Here is a 16,731-nt window from a genome sequence, read left to right as displayed (position 1 = left end):
TCACCCACCATTAATATATACTGTAATTGGTTATTATGCAACCCACCATTCCAAATATAAATTATAATACGCCACTGAGCCCCTTCTAGCTATACATAGCCACTTTCCCCATTTAATATATAAATTAATTAGCACCTGTACTCTTTCTCCCAATTTATTTCCAGTCACTTTATCCTCAACGATCCCACTATGCACCTCCCGCACTAACCCTAACTCCGATTCATTATAGCTACATGCCCCTTCTGCCTCAATTCATTGTCATGTCTTCTCTCTCTCCCACCCTCTATTCCTTATCAACTGCTCTTCCCCACCCTTAAAAATCATTATTTGCTCTCCCTACCTTCAATATACCATTGGCTCTCCCCACCCCCACCTACAATTCAATTGCTGTCCACCGTCCCTCACACTCACTTGATGTGCAGTCCCCATCACCCCCACTTCATCATTCGCAGTCCACCTTACTTCATCATTTAGTCCCCTATCCCCCTTCACTTCATCTGCAGTCCCCCTTACTTTATCATTTGCAGCCCCCTATCATTTCATCATGTGCAGTACCCCCTCAAACACAATTCATCATCTGCAGTCCCCATCACCTCCACTTCATCATCTGCAGTCCCCATCACCCCCACTTCATCATTTGCAGCCCCCTATCATTTCATCATGTGCAGTACCCCCTCAAACACACTTCATCATCTGCAGCCCCCTATCATTTCATCATGCGCAGTGCCCCCTTAAACACACTTCATCTGCAGCCCACTATCATTTCATCATGCGCAGTGCCCCCTCAAGCACACTTCATCATCTGCAGCCCCCTATCATTTCATCATGTGCAGTGCCCCCTCAACCACACTTCATCATCTGCAGCCCCCTATCATTTCATCATGCGCAGTGCCCCCTTAAACACACTTCATCTGCAGCCCCCTATCATTTCATCATGCGCAGTGCCCCCTTAAACACACTTCATCATCTGCAGGCTCACTCTCACCCACCTCACCCATTTAAAAAAACAAAAATAAAAATGTTTTTATACTTACCTCAGTTGTTCCCAGGGCGTCTAGTGTTTCCAGCAGTGAAGCAGCAGCTAGAATGTATGGGCTGCTGAGAGGACCTGACAGGAGCCCATACATTCTAGCACATTCACTACTGAGACTGCTAGAATCAGAGGTGTAGCTAGGGTTTCAACTTAGGGGGGGCGAAACATCTGAGTGGGCCCCTAACCAGCTAACCCTGATTACAGCTACGGTTGCGCACTCTAATTGTGAATATAGGGGAACCTCAGAATATGTCCGCGCTGTTATTGAAAATAAATCTATATACAAAAACGATCATTGACTTTACCGCCATATTGTGACCATATGCAACTTTGATGGTCACAATACTCTGAGTGCCCCTATAACAATGATGCTTAAGTGCCCACTTAACATTTAATAATGTCCCCTAAGTTCCCTCATGTACTGCTCCATTATACACAGTATGGTGAGCTTAAAGCTTCCCGATACACAGTATAAAGCCCCCACAGCGCCCCTATACACAGTATGATGATTCTATAACTCCCCGATACACTGTATGATGTTCTCACTGCTCCCCTCTACACAGTATGATGTTCTCACTTCTCCCCTATTTACACAGTATGATGTTCTCACTTCTCCCATATTTACACAGTATGATGTTCCCACTGCTCCCCTATAGATAATAATCCCAATGCTCCCCTATACACAGTATAATGCTGACAGAACTCCACTATAGAAAGTATAATGCCCCCCAGAGCTCCCCTATATACAGTGTAATGGGCCAACAGCTCCCATATGCACAATATGCCTTCACAATTTCCTATACCCAGTATGATGGGCCGGCAGCTCCCGTCAAACAGTATGATGTCCCTCACAGTTCCCCTGTACACAGTATGATGGGCCCCCAGCTTCCTTATACACAGTATGATGGGCCCGCAACTCCCGTATACACAGTATGATGGACCCCAGCTCCTTTATACACAGTATGATGTGCCCACAGCTTCCTTATACACAGTATGATGGGCCCGCAGCTCCCGTATACACAGTATGATGGACCCCCAGCTCCCTTATACACAGTATGATGTGCCCACAGCTTCCTTATACACAGTATGATGGGCCTGCAGCTCCCGTATACACAGTATGATGGACCCCCAGCTCCCGTATACACAGTATGATGTGCCCACAGCTTCCTTATACACAGTATGATGGGCCTGCAGCTCCCGTATACACAGTATGATGGACTTACAGCTCCCTTATACACAATATGATGGACTAAAGCTACGTTCACATTTGCGGTCCTCGCCGCAGCGGCGCCGCATGCATCATGCGCCCCTATATTTAACATGGGGGCGCATGGACATGCGTTGTGCTGCGTTTTGCGCTGCATGGCCGCCACATGGCCGCAAGCGTTGGACGCAAGAAACGCTTCAAGTTGCATTTTTTTTGCGTCCAACTTTCAGCCAAAAAGGACGCATGCGGCGCAAAACGCAGCGTTTTAGCGTGCGTTTTTGCCGCGTTTTAGTTTGCGTTGTGCGCTACGGCGCACAACGCAAATGTGAACGTAGTATTACAGCTCCCTTATACACAGTATGATGGACCCGCAGCTCCCGTATACACAGTATGATGGACTCACAGCTCCCTTATACACAGTATGATGGGCCCGCAGCTCCCTTATACACAGTATGATGGGCCTGCAGCTCCCTTATACACAGTATGATGGACTCACAGCTCCCTTATACACAGTATGATGGACTCACAGCTCCCTTATACACAGTATGATGGACCCGCAGCTCCCTTATACACAGTATGATGGACCCGCAGCTCCCTTATACATAGTATGATGTGTGCACAGCTCCCTTATACACAGTATGATGGACTCACAGCTCCCTTATACACAGTATGATGGACTCACAGCTCCCTTATCACATTATGATGGGCCCGCAGCTTCCTTATACACAGTATGATGGACCCGCAGCTCCCTTATACACAGTATGATGGACTCACAGCTCCCTTATACACAGTATGATGGGCCCGCAGCTCCCTTATACACAGTATGATGGGCCCGCAGCTCCCTTATCACATTATGATGGGCCCGCAGCTCCCTTATACACAGTATGATGGGCCCGCAGCTCCCTTATACACAGTATGATGGACTCACAGCTCCCTTATACACAGTATGATGGACTCACAGCTCCCTTATACACAGTATGATGGACCCGCAGCTCCCTTATACACAGTATGATGGACCCGCAGCTCCCTTATACATAGTATGATGTGTGCACAGCTCCCTTATACACAGTATGATGGACTCACAGCTCCCTTATACACAGTATGATGGACTCACAGCTCCCTTATACACAGTATGATGGGCCTGCAGCTCCCTTATACACAGTATGATGGGCCCGCAGCTCCCTTATACACAGTATGATGGACCCGCAGCTCCCTTATACACAGTATGATGGACCCGCAGCTCCCGTATACACAGTATGATGGACTTACAGCTCCCTTATACACAGTATGATGGACCCGCAGCTCCCTTATACACAGTATGATGTGTGCACAGCTACCTTATACACAGTATGATGGACCCGCAGCTCCCGTATACACAGTTTGATGGACATTTACTCATGCTCCGGCGTATTCAGTATTTTGGGGCACTGCTGCAGTGCCGCTGCTCAAACTTGTGAGCGCAGCTTCAGACAGGCCAGAAGTTAGAAGCTATGTCAAAAGTGCTCAATGTAAGACTATGAGGCTATGTGCACTTTGTTGCGGATTTACTGCGGATTTCCTGTGTTTTTTGTGCAGATTTCACCTGCGTTTTACCACCTGCGGAATCCTATACAGGAGCAGGTGTAAAATGCTGCGGAATCTGCAAATAGAATTGACATGCTACGGAAAATACAATGCAGCGTTTCCGCACCATGTGCACTGTGGATTTGGTTTTCCATAGGTTTAAATGGTACTGTAAACCAGATGGAAAACTGCTGCAGATCCGCAGCGGCCAATCCGCACCGTGTGCACATAGCCTGAGAGTGAGAACGAGGCCAGAACGAGGCTCCCACAGACTCACACTGATTAGTGACCACTGCGCTGCTCCATGAAACACTGGAGCCTCGGACAGGCCACAAACTGCAGGAGACGGAGCCAAGCAGAGACTAAGGCTACGTTCACATTTGCGTTCTGCGCCGCAGCGTCGGGCGCTGCAGCGTCCCCGCATGAGTCATGCGCCCCTATATTTAACATGGGGGCGCATGGACATGCGTTGCACTTGCGTTTTTTGACGCATGCGTCGCTGTGGTGCATGCGTCAGGGCGCAGAGCAGTTTTTTCTGCGCCCAAAATCATGCAAAAGTGGACGCATGCGTCACAAAACGCTGCGTTGTGCATGCGTTCACATTTGCGTTGTGCGTTGCGTCGCCGACGCTGCGGCGCACAACGCAAATGTGAACGTAGCCTAAAACAGATGAAGACGCCAGAAGGTGAGTATCAGACAGGGGGCAGGGGAGGAGTATTTTCAGTACCTGGAAGTGGTGCTGTAAATGTGATGCAGCTCCTGGTTACTGTATGGGGGCTCCTTATACTAACACTCATAAAATACCCAGGTGGTACGTATCAAAGGCCCCCTACCCCCCCATCTCCAGCCTCCCCATACATATACTATCATAACTAGTGTTGAGCGATACTTTCCGATATCGGAAAGTATCGGTATCGGAAAGTATCGGCCGATACCGTCAAAATATCGGATCCAATCCGATACCGATACCCGATCCCAATGCAAGTCAATGGGACGAAAATATCGGAATTAAAATAAACCCTTTATAAACTTGTAGGTTCATTCTACATGAAGGAAAACAACTAAGAATAATGTAGGATGTATTGGGGGACGTGGCGGAGACATTAAAGGCACAGAGGTTTAGCCCAATGTAATAGAATAGCAGGATTTTGGGGGTTTTTTATGACGTTCGGCGGTAGAAAGATTTTGACTATGTTAATTTTTTTTTTTATTTTGTCAGATATTGATGTTTCACTACTTCCACGCCCTTCACCTTCTTTTTTACTTCTCCCACACTTTCTTCTTCATTATCCTCATCATCAGCTTCTTTGACATCAACTTCTTCACCTTATTCATCTTCTTCTTCATCTTCTACCTATTATTTTTTTGGTTACATTGTTCATATTCTTTTTATTTTACTATTATCTTCATCATATTCTACTTCTTCATCATATTCTTATTTGTGACAGGCATTCCCGTAGTTGTTATCTATAAAACTTTGAAGATTACACCTTCCGTTCTGCCTGTCACAAAAGAGTTACATTTGTCCGCGTTCAGTTTGGCCTGCAGCATCAGGCTTTATCCAGGGGCACCACGAGGAGGAACGGACTCACCCCCATACACTGCTTAGTCTTCTTCTGCTTATAATTTAGATAATATTTTTTGCTCTGATATTTAGTGTTATGCTTAATGTTCTTCTGCTCTTTGTTCTGCAGCCTCTTGTTCTTCTGCTTCTCGGTCTTCCAGGTCGTCGTCGTCTCCAGGGTCGTCGTCTCCGGGGTCGTCGTCATCGGGGTGGTCTTCAGGGTCGTCGTCTCCGGGGTCGTCGTCATCGGGGTGGTCTTCGGGGTCATCGTCTCCAGGGTCGTCGTCATCACGGTGGTTGTCGTCTCTGGTGTCGTCGTCATCTTAGGGGTGGTCTTCCGGGTCATCGTGTTTAGTCTCTTGAACTTGGAAATGTAGCAGAAGGTACAAGAAGGCTGAGAAAATGCCGAGAACCAGCTGATGGAACTGGAACTCGGATGGCTACCCGAAGGTCCAAGAGCCAATGGAACTACCGAGGACCAGCTGACGTTACTGGAACCCAGTTACTAAGCAGGAGGTACCCGTGCCTGAAAGCACTACCAAGGACCACCTGACGTTGGTGGAACTCGGATACCCAGAGGGAGGCACCTAAGCCAAAGGCTCTGCCCGGAACCAGCTGACGGTACTGGAACCAGGATGGGGAGCAGAAGGTACAAGAGCAAAAGACACTGCCGAGAACCAGCTGACGGTGCTGGAACCCGGATGGGTAGCCGAAGGTCCAAGAGCCAATGGAACTACCGAGGACCAGCTGACGTTACTGGAACCCGGTTACTAAGCAGGAGGTACCCGTGCCTGAAAGCACTACCAAGGACCACCTGACGTTGGTGGAACTCGGATACCCAGAGGGAGGCACCTAAGCCAAAGGCTCTGCCCGGAACCAGCTGACGGTACTGGAACCAGGATGGGGAGCAGAAGGTACAAGAGCAAGTGTCTGCGTGGCTTTTGCAGGACACGATGCCGGCTGCACAGCAGGGGAACAGCTGGCGGTGCTGAACCCCACTGACACATTGGCTGGTGTTTTTCTCTGTGCAGCTAGCAGTACCGGGCCCCAACTGGCGGTGTTGGAGCCCGGGGTCAGCAGGAGGAGGAGATGGAGCAGAGTGTAGGCCGAAGCCTGCACTGGCGGCAGCTTTGGGTCTGTTGTGCCTGCGTGGCTGTTGCAGGACACGTTGCCGGCTGCACAGCAGGGGAACAGCTGGCGGTGCTGAACCCCACTGACACATTGGCTGGTGTTTTTCTCTGTGCAGCTAGCAGTACCGGGCCCCAACTGGCGGTGTTGGAGCCCAGGGCTCTGCAGGGGGAGCAGAGTGTAGGCCGAAGCCTAATCGAACCAATTTCAAAGGTAACCTTTAACCCCCCCTCAGGGGTTACAAAGTAGAAGAGCCACAGCTTATGCAGCAGTAGTGGTGCACAAGTCAAAGGTTGCTCTTTTAATTTGGCTCCTTGCACACGCTGAATGGAACACGTATAACATTTAGCCCTTTATACAGTCAAACTGTGTTGGAGGCGCGAGTTCCCTTTGTAATGAGACGCAGCACAGATGTCAAGAATCCCACCTTGGTGCTGGGTGCAGCCTCCTGAGCGTTGTTATTTGCTGTACAGGAGTCTGCGCTGTCGTGTTATCCCCTGGCCTAGCGCTGTTAGCGCTGCCCATCTTCTGACCTCATTTAATGTTGGCTGGTGCGGTTCGCGATGCCCATGAATCACAGCCCCGCAGTGTATTGACATAGTTAAAACACTGCGGGGCTGGGATTCATGGCCTGGCGCAGTACATATGTTCGCCTCTCGCTTGGGTTCTTACACCTGCTTCAGACTATGTGGCGTCAGCTGATCCCTTATCGCATGCCACGGCCATGAAGCCGCACAGTCTGAAGAAGGCGGAAGGAGATGAGGGACAGGCGAACTGATGCACTGCTCATGCCCATCAAACACACCCTCGCAGTCCCAAGAAATAAGACACCGAGGGGCGTTGTGTGGGTCAGGGCGGCCGCAGAGGCGCAGGCAGCCAAACAATGATGCCAGAAGACGGGCAGCGCTACCAAGGGGGTTGCAGCGTGTCATTACAAAGGAAAGTCACACCACCGGGACGGTTAAATGGTCACACAGAGGACACATTTTAGACGTGTTTTCCGTTCCACATGTGCGAGGAGAATACGTTTATGAGCCACCTTGCACACATGCAGCATTACCGCTGAACAAGGTGGCCTTAAAAACGTACAAAAGCCTGGGGGAGGGGGGACAGGTTCCCTTCAATTTCAGTTCTTGTGTCTGCGTGGCTTTTGCAGGACACGATGCCGGCTGCACAGCAGGGGAACAGCTGGCGGTGCTGAACCCCACTGACACATTGGCTGGTGTTTTTCTCTGTGCAGCTAGCAGTACCGGGCCCCAACTGGCGGTGTTGGAGCCCGGGGTCAGCAGGAGGAGGAGATGGAGCAGAGTGTAGGCCGAAGCCTGCACTGGCGGCAGCTTTGGGTCTGTTGTGCCTGCGTGGCTGTTGCAGGACACGTTGCCGGCTGCACAGCAGGGGAACAGCTGGCGGTGCTGAACCCCACTGACACATTGGCTGGTGTTTTTCTCTGTGCAGCTAGCAGTACCGGGCCCCAACTGGCGGTGTTGGAGCCCAGGGCTCTGCAGGGGGAGCAGAGTGTAGGCCGAAGCCTAATCGAACCAATTTCAAAGGTAACCTTTAACCCCCCCTCAGGGGTTACAAAGTAGAAGAGCCACAGCTTATGCAGCAGTAGTGGTGCACAAGTCAAAGGTTGCTCTTTTAATTTGGCTCCTTGCACACGCTGAATGGAACACGTATAACATTTAGCCCTTTATACAGTCAAACTGTGTTGGAGGCGCGAGTTCCCTTTGTAATGAGACGCAGCACAGATGTCAAGAATCCCACCTTGGTGCTGGGTGCAGCCTCCTGAGCGTTGTTATTTGCTGTACAGGAGTCTGCGCTGTCGTGTTATCCCCTGGCCTAGCGCTGTTAGCGCTGCCCATCTTCTGACCTCATTTAATGTTGGCTGGTGCGGTTCGCGATGCCCATGAATCACAGCCCCGCAGTGTATTGACATAGTTAAACCACTGCGGGGCTGGGATTCATGGCCTGGCGCAGTACATATGTTCGCCTCTCGCTTGGGTTCTTACACCTGCTTCAGACTATGTGGCGTCAGCTGATCCCTTATCGCATGCCACGGCCATGAAGCCGCACAGTCTGAAGAAGGCGGAAGGAGATGAGGGACAGGCGAACTGATGCACTGCTCATGCCCATCAAACACACCCTCGCAGTCCCAAGAAATAAGACACCGAGGGGCGTTGTGTGGGTCAGGGCGGCCGCACAATGATGCCAGAAGACGGGCAGCGCTACCAAGGGGGTTGCAGCGTGTCATTACAAAGGAAAGTCACACCACCGGGACGGTTAAATGGTCACACAGAGGACACATTTTAGACGTGTTTTCCGTTCCACATGTGCGAGGAGAATACGTTTATGAGCCACCTTGCACACATGCAGCATTACCGCTGAACAAGGTGGCCTTAAAAACGTACAAACGCCTGGGGGAGGGGGGACAGGTTCCCTTCAATTTCAGTTCTTGTGTCTGCGTGGCTTTTGCAGGACACGATGCCGGCTGCACAGCAGGGGAACAGCTGGCGGTGCTGAACCCCACTGACACATTGGCTGGTGTTTTTCTCTGTGCAGCTAGCAGTACCGGGCCCCAACTGGCGGTGTTGGAGCCCGGGGTCAGCAGGAGGAGGAGATGGAGCAGAGTGTAGGCCGAAGCCTGCACTGGCGGCAGCTTTGGGTCTGTTGTGCCTGCGTGGCTGTTGCAGGACACGTTGCCGGCTGCACAGCAGGGGAACAGCTGGCGGTGCTGAACCCCACTGACACATTGGCTGGTGTTTTTCTCTGTGCAGCTAGCAGTACCGGGCCCCAACTGGCGGTGTTGGAGCCCAGGGCTCTGTAGGGGGAGCAGAGTGTAGGCCGAAGCCTGCACTGGAGCAAGTTGAAAGGAAACCTTTAACCCCCCCCCCCAGGCGTTTGTAGCTGGAAGAGCCATCGTGTACAGCACTAATGCTGGAAAAGGTAAACTTAGCTCTTTTAATTATGGTCCTTGCAGATGCTGAACCTAACACTTATGAAATGTGTCCCCTCACAGCGTTCAACCGTCCGGTAGGTGGAACTTTCCTTTGTCATGTGACGCAGCACAGCCGTCATTTTTACCCCCTTGTCGCCGTGCGCCGCCTCCTCAGCGTTGTTTGAATCTGTCCCGGAGCCTGCGCTGTTAGGTTACCCCTTGGCCATGCACACATTTTGCGCTGCCCGTCTTCTGACATCATTTGCTGTCAGGCTGGCTGCGCCTGTGCGGGTGCGCTGTCCGAGATTCAGCCTCGCGGTGTCGTCTAATGTAATCCCACCGCGGGCCTGGGATCCGTGTCCATGCGCAGTGCATATCCTCGCCTCTCACACCCCTCCCAACGGCTTCTTAAGACTGTGCGGTGTCACGGCCGTGGCATGCTATTAGGGATCAGCTGACACCGAACAGTCTGAAGAAGCCGTAGGGAGGGGAGTGAGAGGCGAGGATATGCACTGCGCATGGACACGGATCCCAGGCCCGCGGTGGGATTACATTAGACGACACCGCGAGGCTGAATCTCGGACAGCGCACCCGCACAGGCGCAGCCAGCCTGACAGCAAATGATGTCAGAAGACGGGCAGCGCAAAATGTGTGCATGGCCAAGGGGTAACCTAACAGCGCAGGCTCCGGGACAGATTCAAACAACGCTGAGGAGGCGGCGCACGGCGACAAGGGGGTAAAAATGACGGCTGTGCTGCGTCACATGACAAAGGAAAGTTCCACCTACCGGACGGTTGAACGCTGTTAGGGGACACATTTCATAAGTGTTAGGTTCAGCATCTGCAAGGAGCACCACGAAAAGAGGCACTTTTTCCCTTTGCATCATTACTGCTGCACAAGGTGGCTCCTTCAGTAACAAACGCCTGGGGGGGGGGGGGGACAGGTTCCCTTAAATTTAACTTGTTGTGCCTGCGTGGCGGTCGCAGTACACGTTGCCGTATACACAGCAGGGGAACAGCTGGCGGTGCTGAACCCCACTAACACATTGGCGAGGTTTTTGGCTCTGTGCGTACAGCACTTCTGGACGGCAACTGGCGGTGTTGGCGCCCAGGGACAGGTGGAGGAGGAGGAGGTTGGAGGAGGTTGGAGGAGGGATTGCCACACACACAGCAGGGGAACAGCTGACGTTACTGAACCCCAATATCAGAGGAGGGACTGTTGACTGTGCGTACAGCACTTCTGGACGGCAACTGGCGGTGTTGGAGCCCAGGGACAGGTGGAGGAGGAGGAGGTTGGAGGAGGTTGGAGGAGGTAGGAGGGATTGCCACACACACAGCAGGGGAACAGCTGACGTTACTGAACCCCAATAACAGAGGAGGGTCTGTTGACTGTGCGTACAGCACTTCTGGACGGCAACTGGCGGTGTTGGAGCCCAGGGACAGGTGGAGGAGGAGGAGGTTGGAGGAGGTAGGAGGGATTGCCACACACACAGCAGGGGAACAGCTGACGTTACTGAACCCCAATAACAGAGGAGGGACTGTTGACTGTGCGTACAGCACTTCTGGACGGCAACTGGCGGTGTTGGAGCCCAGGGACAGGTGGAGGAGGAGGAGGTTGGAGGAGGTTGGAGGAGGTAGGAGGGATTGCCACACACACAGCAGGGGAACAGCTGACGTTACTGAACCCCAATAACAGAGGAGGGACTGTTGACTGTGCGTACAGCACTTCTGGACGGCAACTGGCGGTGTTGGAGCCCAGGGACAGGTGGAGGAGGAGGAGGTTGGAGGAGGTAGGAGGGATTGCCACACACACAGCAGGGGAACAGCTGACGTTACTGAACCCCAATAACAGAGGAGGGACTGTTGACTGTGCGTACAGCACTTCTGGACGGCAACTGGCGGTGTTGGAGCCCAGGGACAGGTGGAGGAGGAGGTAGGAGGAGGTAGGAGGGATTGCCACACACACAGCAGGGGAACAGCTGACGTTACTGAACCCCAATAACAGAGGAGGGACTGTTGACTGTGCGTACAGCACTTCTGGACGGCAACTGGCGGTGTTGGAGCCCAGGGACAGGTGGAGGAGGAGGAGGTTGGAGGAGGTTGGAGGAGGTAGGAGGGATTGCCACACACACAGCAGGGGAACAGCTGACGTTACTGAACCCCAATAACAGAGGAGGGACTGTTGACTGTGCGTACAGCACTTCTAGACGGCAACTGGCGGTGTTGGAGCCCAGGGACAGGTGGAGGAGGAGGAGGTTGGAGGAGGTAGGAGGGATTGCCACACACACAGCAGGGGAACAGCTGACGTTACTGAACCCCAATAACAGAGGAGGGACTGTTGACTGTGCGTACAGCACTTCTGGACGGCAACTGGCGGTGTTGGAGCCCAGGGACAGGTGGAGGAGAAGGAGGTTGGAGGAGGTTGGAGGAGGTAGGAGGGATTGCCACACACACAGCAGGGGAACAGCTGACGTTACTGAACCCCAATAACAGAGGAGGGACTGTTGACTGTGCGTACAGCACTTCTGGACGGCAACTGGCGGTGTTGGAGCCCAGGGACAGGTGGAGGAGGAGGTAGGAGGAGGTAGGAGGGATTGCCACACACACAGCAGGGGAACAGCTGACGTTACTGAACCCCAATAACAGAGGAGGGACTGTTGACTGTGCGTACAGCACTTCTGGACGGCAACTGGCGGTGTTGGAGCCCAGGGACAGGTGGAGGAGGAGGAGGTTGGAGGAGGTAGGAGGGATTGCCACACACACAGCAGGGGAACAGCTGACGTTACTGAACCCCAATAACAGAGGAGGGACTGTTGACTGTGCGTACAGCACTTCTGGACGGCAACTGGCGGTGTTGGAGCCCAGGGACAGGTGGAGGAGGAGGAGGTAGGAGGAGGTAGGAGGGATTGCCACACACACAGCAGGGGAACAGCTGACGTTACTGAACCCCAATAACAGAGGAGGGACTGTTGACTGTGCGTACAGCACTTCTGGACGGCAACTGGCGGTGTTGGAGCCCAGGGACAGGTGGAGGAGGAGGTAGGAGGAGGTAGGAGGGATTGCCACACACACAGCTGGGGAACAGCTGACGTTACTGAACCCCAATAACAGAGGAGGGACTGTTGACTGTGCGTACAGCACTTCTGGACGGCAACTGGCGGTGTTGGAGCCCAGGGACAGGTGGAGGAGGAGGTAGGAGGAGGTAGGAGGGATTGCCACACACACAGCAGGGGAACAGCTGACGTTACTGAACCCCAATAACAGAGGAGGGACTGTTGACTGTGCGTACAGCACTTCTGGACGGCAACTGGCGGTGTTGGAGCCCAGGGACAGGTGGAGGAGGAGGTAGGAGGAGGTAGGAGGGATTGCCACACACACAGCTGGGGAACAGCTGACGTTACTGAACCCCAATAACAGAGGAGGGACTGTTGACTGTGCGTACAGCACTTCTGGACGGCAACTGGCGGTGTTGGAGCCCAGGGACAGGTGGAGGAGGAGGTAGGAGGAGGTAGGAGGGATTGCCACACACACAGCAGGGGAACAGCTGACGTTACTGAACCCCAATAACAGAGGAGGGACTGTTGACTGTGCGTACAGCACTTCTGGACGGCAACTGGCGGTGTTGGAGCCCAGGGACAGGTGGAGGAGGAGGTAGGAGGAGGTAGGAGGGATTGCCACACACACAGCTGGGGAACAGCTGACGTTACTGAACCCCAATAACAGAGGAGGGACTGTTGACTGTGCGTACAGCACTTCTGGACGGCAACTGGCGGTGTTGGAGCCCAGGGACAGGTGGAGGAGGAGGAGGTTGGAGGAGGTTGGAGGAGGGATTGCCACACACACAGCAGGGGAACAGCTGACGTTACTGAACCCCAATAACAGAGGAGGGACTGTTGACTGTGCGTACAGCACTTCTGGACGGCAACTGGCGGTGTTGGAGCCCAGGGACAGGTGGAAAAGCAGAGGAACACAATGTAGGCCGAAGCCTGAGAAAGTCGAAAGGGAACCTTTAACCCCCCCCCAAGGCGTTTGTAGCTGAAAGAGCCAGCTTGTGCAGCACAAAAGATGCAAAAGGAAAAGGTGGCTCTTTTCATCATGCTCCTTGCAAACACAGAACTAAACACTTATAAAATGTGTCCCCTGCAACCGTAAAACCGTCCCGGAGGTGGGACTTTCCTTCGTAATGTGACGCAGCACAGCCGTCATTCCTACCCCCCCGGCGCCGCGCACCGGCTCCTCAGCGTTGGTTTATTCCGTCCCGGAGCCTGCGCTGTTATGTTATCCCGTGGCCAGGCACACTTAGCGCTGCCCGTCTTCTGGCATCATTTGGTGTCAGGATGGCTGCGCCTGTGCGGCCGCGCTGGCAGAGAGCCCGCCTCGCAGTGTCTTCTGATTTAATCCCACTGGGGGCCTGGGATCCATGGACATGCGCAGTGCATATCCTCGCCTCTCACTCCCCTCCCTACGGCTTCTTAAGACTGTGCGGTGTCACGGCCGTGGCATGCTATTAGGGACCAGCTGACACCGAACAGTCTGAAGAAGCCATAGGGAAATGAGTGAGAGGTGGAGGTTCAGATATGCACTGCGCATGTCCATGGATCCCAGGCCCCCAGTGGGATTAAATCAGAAGACACTGCGAGGCGGGCTCTCTGCCAGCGCGGCCGCACAGGCGCAGCCATCCTGACACCAAATGATGCCAGAAGACGGGCAGCGCTAAGTGTGCCTGGCCACGGGATAACATAACAGCGCAGGCTCCGGGACGGAATAAAACAACGCTGAGGAGCCGGTGCGCGGCGCCGTGGGGGTAGGAATGACGGCTGTGCTGCGTCACATTACGAAGGAAAGTCCCACCTCCGGGACGGTTTTACGGTATCAGTGGACACATTTTATAAGTGTTAAGTTCTGCGTGTGCAAGGAGCTAAACAAAAATAGCTACCTTTTCCTTGTGCAGCATTACTGCTGCACAAGGTGGCTCTTTCAGTAACAAACGCCTTGGGGGGGGGGGACAGATTCCCTTACATTTCAGTTGTTGTGTCAGCGTGGCGGTCGCATGACACATTGCCGGCTACACAGCTGGGGATCAGCTGACGTTACTGAAACCCAATAACACTGGGTCGTATGTTTTGACTGTGCAGACGGCACTTCTGAGCCTCAACTGGCGGTGTTGGAGCACAGGAATTTAAGTTCAGGTGGTAGAAAGATGAACACAACAGGAGACCTGGATAACGTATACAGTGACCTAATTATTTAATCAGGAGGAGGAGTGGCAAATTCCTGCGAGATCCAGGCCTTGTTCATTTTCAGGAAAGTAAGCCGGTCAACGTTATCGGAGGATAGTCGCATGCGACGGTCAGTTAGTACACCACCTGCAGCACTAAAGACACGTTCCGATAATACACTGGCCGCAGGGCAAGACAGCACCTCCAATGCATACTGGCTTAGCTCTGGCCATGTATCCAGCTTTGAGACCCAAAACTTGAAAGGGGAAGAGCCGTCTGGGAGTACAGCAAGAGGGCAAGACATGTAGTCTGTCACCATCTGACGGAACCGTTGCCTCCTGCTGACTGGAGCCGTCTGTGATGGTGTAGACTTTTGTGGGGGGCACAGAAAACTGTGCCACAGTTGGGCCATACTGGTCTTGCCTTGGGCAGAGGCACTGCTTCTGCTCCCTCTTTGTGCAGAGCCTCCACCACTGCCTGGACGCACTGAGCTGCTTTGGAATGCACTAGCAGCACTTCTCTCAGTTGGAATGGAGAAGATGATGGAATTGACCAGTGTGTCTTGGTACTCCCGCATTTTTCGCTCCCGGTTCAACGGTGTGATGAGGCTTTCTACGTTGTCCCGGTAGCGAGGATCGAGGAGGGTGAACACCCAATAATCAGACATGTTGAGAATGTGGGCGATGCGGTGGTCGTTTCTCAGGCACTGCAGCATGTAATCCACCATGTGCTGCAGACTGCCAACTGCCCAAGAAACGCTGTCCCCTGCTGGAGGCGTGATCTCTGCCCGCTCGTCATCACCCCACCCTCGCTGTACACACTGAGTACTGGACAATTCGGTAACTCCCTCCTCTGGACGGACGTCTTCCTCCTCCATTGACTCCTCCTCATCCTCCTCACAAACTGTCCCCTGCCTACGCGTTTGTGAGGAACCACGTGGCGCTGACTGTCCAGAAGATGATGGAAATGGTGAATCCTCATCCTCCACCTCTTCCACAACATCATCCCTTAGCGCTTGCAGTGATTTTTCAAGCAGGCAGATAAGGGGGACAGTCATGCTGACTAGTGCATCATCTGCACTCGCCATCCGCGTGGAATAATCAAAGGGACGCAAAACCTGGCAGACGTCATTCATAGTGGCCCACTCTGTGGTTGTGAAGTCTGTACGGCGCTGACTGCGACTTTTTTGCGCCTGAAGCAGCTGGTACTCCATTACAGCTTGCTGCTGCTCACACAACCGCTCCAACATATGTAACGTGGAATTCCACCTGGTAGGTAGGTCACATATGATGCGATGTTCCGGCAGGCGGTGTCGGCGCTGCAGAGCCGCAATGCGCGCTTTTGCCGTGCTGGAACGCCGCAAGTGAGCACACTCTAGGCGGACCTTGTGCAGCAGTGCATCAAGATCCGGATAGTCCCTCAAAAAGCTCTGCACGACCAAATTGAGCACATGTGCCAGACATGGGATGTGAATGAGGTTGCCGAGGCCCAGAGCTGCCACCAGATTTCGGCCATTATCACACACTACCATGCCTGGCTGGAGATTCGCTGGCACAAACCACACATCGCTCTCCTGCTTGATGGCATTCCAGAGCTCCTGCGCTGTGTGGCTACGATTCCCCAAAAAAATTAATTTCAACACGGCCTGTTGACGTTTGGCCACGGCTGTGCTCATGTCGGTCGTAACAGGTACACGTTCATCACGGGTCCATGTGGAGGTGGACTGTGACGGCTCCTGCAGCGATGATTCTGAGGAACTGGTGTAAGAGGAGGAGTCAATGCGTACAGAATGGATTCCTGCAATCCTTGGAGTGGGCAGGACACGTCCTGCGCCACTCGCACGGTCTGTACCTGGCTCAACGACATTAACCCAATGGGCAGTGAGGGAAAGGTATCGCCCCTGTCCATGTTGACTGGTCCACGCATCGGTGGTGAGGTGGACCTTGCTACTGACGGCGTTCAGAAGCGCGTGTTTTATGTGTCCCTCCACATGCTTGTGCAGGGCAGGGACGGCTTGCCTGCTGAAGTAAAAGCGGCTGGGCACATTGTACTGTGGGACTGCCAATGACATCAAGTCACGGAA

This window comes from Ranitomeya variabilis, chromosome 4 (assembly GCF_051348905.1).
Source record: "Ranitomeya variabilis isolate aRanVar5 chromosome 4, aRanVar5.hap1, whole genome shotgun sequence".
Lineage (NCBI taxonomy): Eukaryota > Metazoa > Chordata > Amphibia > Anura > Dendrobatidae > Ranitomeya > Ranitomeya variabilis.
Note: the sequence above shows the minus strand (reverse complement) of the source record.